Source organism: Crocodylus porosus, unplaced genomic scaffold (genome assembly GCF_001723895.1).
Source record: "Crocodylus porosus isolate Cpor-Errol unplaced genomic scaffold, CroPor_comp1, whole genome shotgun sequence".
NCBI classification, from domain to species: domain Eukaryota; kingdom Metazoa; phylum Chordata; order Crocodylia; family Crocodylidae; genus Crocodylus; species Crocodylus porosus.
In genome coordinates this window covers 18,003,790-18,008,348 of record NW_017728920.1, presented here as the reverse complement: position 1 = coordinate 18,008,348, position 4,559 = coordinate 18,003,790, and positions in this window count along the sequence as shown.

Here is a 4,559-nt window from a genome sequence, read left to right as displayed (position 1 = left end):
ACTATATTCAAAGTTGCTCCTGCCCTGAAAATATTGCACATTTTGTTCTTTTTATTGTATTACAAATTCAATACTCTGTTTAATGTTATGCATCCAAATGGGGCTATGTCAATTTCATGGGAGAATTAAATGAGTCACTGCAACTAAAGTTTAATTTTTAAATGTCATGTAGGAGTAAACTGGCTACTAAACTGCTTTATTTGAAGCTTGCTATATAGAGGACACACCTGAAGAAATACCATCAAATAATATGGAGCTAAGTAACATTCATTTTTGACGTGTTTATTTGTTGCTGGCTCAAGTATTACTCATACAAGTTCTATATTTGTTAGTGCTCAATTAGTTCATTATAAATAGATCAACATTCATTTTTTCAGCCAAACTATGGGTGAGTATGGCAATGATGCAGAGCTCCTTTGGCCCAAGAGAAGTTTAAGAGAGGGACTATACCTCAGAGAACTACAAAGGTAGTTTAAATCCATTTTTGCACACACTCTCTTGAGCTGTACTGTGAGTTTCTGGGTTACATCCAAGGTTTAAAGCAGTAGTATGCAGAAAAAAGTTTTAACATAAAAAATGCTGTGGTTCAGTAGCAGTGATTTCTGCAAAATGTCATGGAAATAAAGAAGGATCCCAGGGGGCAGTGTTGGAAGTATTAAAGTAACTTATATACAATAGGGGCAGAAAGAGAGGTAGAAAGTTTAAAACATTGAGAATGTAAAAAATCTTGAGACAGAAGATGCCTAAAAACTCAAAAATAAATTCTGAAAAATCACAGCACCAGGGGTAATATATAGAGGAGGGTTTGTAGGTGATTGCACAACAAGTGCAGCCTATAAAAACACTCTAATAAAAACGTATTACACTTGGAATAAAACTTGTCAGATAAGTTTTATGCATGCACCTGGGGAAAAAAATGTACCTGAACTCAGAAATGGCTACTCAAATGTACATTTCTGCTTAATTGTCTGATCTGCATGTACAAGTGTTGAGTTTGCACATACTGTGTATTCTGTGGTCAGAATGGCAGTGGATTTTTGCAGGGACACCCATTTTGTTCACTTGTGAAAATTAGGATGTCATATCTGTATGAAATGGCTGATAACTTTTTTGATATGTTTACTAATGGTGATGTTTCAAATACAAGTCCAGGTTTGGCGCAGTGGAATAAAGATTTGATAAGAAAAGCTCATGAAAAGACAATGTTAATAGATGACAGAAACTATTATTTCTCCTTGTGTATTTTACCCACATTTTTAAAGCTGGGCTCTTATTCGTGGAACAGCTTTTTTTTCCTTCTTCAAATTATTTCTTCATTGACTTAACTATCCAGTCTGCTCCGCTAAAAGGCTGTTTTCACTGCCAAAAAGGTATTCTTCTAATACGAGGTTGTCCAATAGGACTGCGTGAAGCTTCAGTAGCCAATTCAATTTGGACGAGATTCGGCCCGATTTGGTGGCTGAAGCTCTGAATTCAAATCAAATCAGGACACCAGTTAAAAGGTCTGACTCGAATTGAAAGCCTCCGAATCTATTCAGAAAAGATAGGGTGCTACTTTGGAGATTCATCCATAGACTAAACAGGTAGCAGTCCTTGACTCTGGACACAGCTGCCACCAGCTGGTAAGTTTGTTGTAGTGGGCAGAGTGGGGAGAAAAGGAGTGTGGGGGGTCAAATCAATGCCTCCACAGTGAGGAAGGGATTAGGGCTGGGGGCCTGGCTGAAGCAAGTGGGGTGGGACAGCTCACACCACTGTGTACTGCCAGTCTGGAAGCTGCTTGTGTGGTGACTTGTCCAGTAGCTCTTGCTGTTGCTCCTGCCACCAGTCCAGGAGGGCATGGGGCAGGGGCATGTGCTCCAGGATTTGTGCAGGGTGGGCAGGGCCAGGGCTGTGCTGGACAAAAGGCAGAAGGTACTGGGAGTGGGGGCCATACCCCTGCACTGCTTGCCCAGCTGATACATGGCCAGTGCAAGACTGAGCCCCTGTACTGCCTCCAAATGAGCAGTGGCTTCACCTCGGCTGGGCGACTATTGGCAGGACATGTGAGGGAGCAGGGCATGTGCCTCTGGATTGGGGTGGGGCGGCCAGAGTGGGGGATATAGGGGGGCTGCAGTGAGTTTTTAGGTGGTATATGCCCCAGCCATGCCCTACTGCTGCATTGCTCAGCTGGTGTGGGGCTGGCAGGAGCAGGGCATGCGGGGTGTGGGGGGGGTGTGCCTCCAGATCAGAACGGGGCAAGTGGGGTCTATGGGATGGCTGCAGTGAGTTTTTGGATGGTACGTGCTCCCCCTGCCATGCCCTGCTGTTGCTTGACCAGCCAGGGTGAAGCCGCTGCTTGTCTGTGAGGTGGGGGGAGGCCAGACCGGCTCCCACTGCTATGCACCACTTGTCCAGGGGCAGTACAGTGGCTCAGTCTTGTGCTGGTCCAGCAACAACTGGGAGAGTGGTGGGGGGGCATAGCCCCCACTCCCAGGGTCTTCTGCCTTTCACCCAGTGCATCCCTGGCTCTGCCTGCCCCACACAGATCCAGGGGCACATGCCCCATCCCCATGCCCTCCCAGACCAGTGGTGCACAGCAGCATGAACCACCCCACCTCCTCTCTGGCCAGAGCTGCACTCCGGGTGGTAAGCCCCCACTACCAGGCTGCACTCTGTGGGGTGGGCAGAGCCAGGGCTGCATTCTGGGAGGCTAGCCCCAGCCACCCACCACTGGGCTGTGCTCTGTGGAATGGGTGAAGCCAGGGCCTGGAGCTCAGCCTTGGCCAGGGAGGTGGTGGGGTGGCTCGCACTGCTGTGCACTCCCAGTTCGGGAGCTACTGGTGTGGTGGCTTGTCCAGTGACTCTCATCTTGCTCTTGCCATTGGTCTGGGAGGGCATGGGGTGGGGACATGTGCCCTAGGATCTGCGCAGGGCAGGCAGGGCTGGGGCTGTGCCAGGAGAAAGGCAGAAGGTGCTGGGAGTGGGGGCTATGCCCCCTGCCACTCATGCAGCAGGTACAAGGCTGGCATGAGACTGAGTCACTGCACTGCCTCTGAACAAATGGTGCACAGCAGTGGGAGCTGGCCTGGCCTCCCCACATCTCACAGATGAGCGGTGGCTTTGCTCTGGCTGGGCAAGTGGCAGCAGGGAATGGGGGGGGGGCATATGCCACCTGAAACTCAGTGCAGACCCTCCATAGCCACTGCTCCACTGCCTGCCCTGTCCCGATCTAGAGGCACACTGTTCCCCTTGGCATGCCCTGCCGTCACTTGCTTACCCAGGGCAAAGCTGCTGTTCATTCAGAGGCAGCACAGGGACTCAGTTTTGTGTTGGCCCCACAGTGGCTGGGTGAGTGGGGGGACATAGCCACTGCTCCCAGCACATTCTGCCTTTTACCCAGCACAGGCCTGGCCCTGCCTGCCCCACACAGATCCTGGGGCAAACACCATCACCCCATGCACTCCTGGACTGGTGGCAGAAGCAGCAGCAAGAGCTGCTGGACAAGTCACCACATGAGCAGCTCCCAGACAGGTGGCACACAGCAGCACGAGCCACCCCACCCCCTCTCTGGGCAGTGCTTACTGCTGCCCAGGTCCCATCCCCATTCCCAATCCCTTCCTCACTGTGGGGGTGTTGATCTGCCCCCCACCCATCCTCTTTCCTTCACCCCTCCACCCACAACAGGCTTACTAGCTGGAGGCAGCTGTGCCCAGCATTGAGGACTGCTGCCTGTTTAGTCTATGGCCAAATTTCTGAAGCATCACTGAATCTTTGGATCCAATTTGGCCGAATCAAATCAGGACAGTGATTCAAATCACCGAACTGAATCACTATCCCTCCAAATCAGCCAAATCCAAATCAAATACTTGCAGCTTGGCACAGGCCTACTGTCCAACTTCTCAGCAGCTGGGGGCCACACACCACAGAAGGCTGCACTAGCAGGTGGCATGGCATATGGGCAACACCAAAATAAGCATGGGCTCTGGAGCTCACAGGTACTTCCTCCCTTTCTGTATCATGCACACAGATGCTCTCCACCATGCACATCCAGGCATTCCAGACTACCTTCAGCTCCCCGGCCAGGGGCTCTCCCACACTGTATCAGACTGCATGGTTGCCCACTGCCACATGCTATGCCAAGCTACCCTGCTGTGTCCCACCACTTGGGGCAGGAGCTGGAAACAAAGCCACAGACAAAGTGATGAGGGAAGCAGCACCTGGGTAGGAATGGGGGCTGGGGCTGGGGAGAGTGCATAGCACCCAGGCTGCCAACCACTGGCAAAAGGCAAGGACAGAAACTCCATGGCTTTCCCCTCCTCCAGTGGAGGAGGCATGGCCAGGCCCCAACCCTGGGCTAGCACACTGGAGGGTGGAAGTTTAAATCCGCTCCTTGGCCCACAGGGGACCCCACCTCAGGTCTGCCTGGGCAGGGAAGCACTGCCTGCCAGGCTTCTGCCTCCTTCCTTCCCCCTCTAGCTCCCTGCTTAAGGCTGCCAGGCTGAGGAGAGGGTGGATGGGGGAAAAGCTAGTGGCACTAAATTCATAAAAACTTGAACAAGAATAGTTTTCTCTCTGAAGTG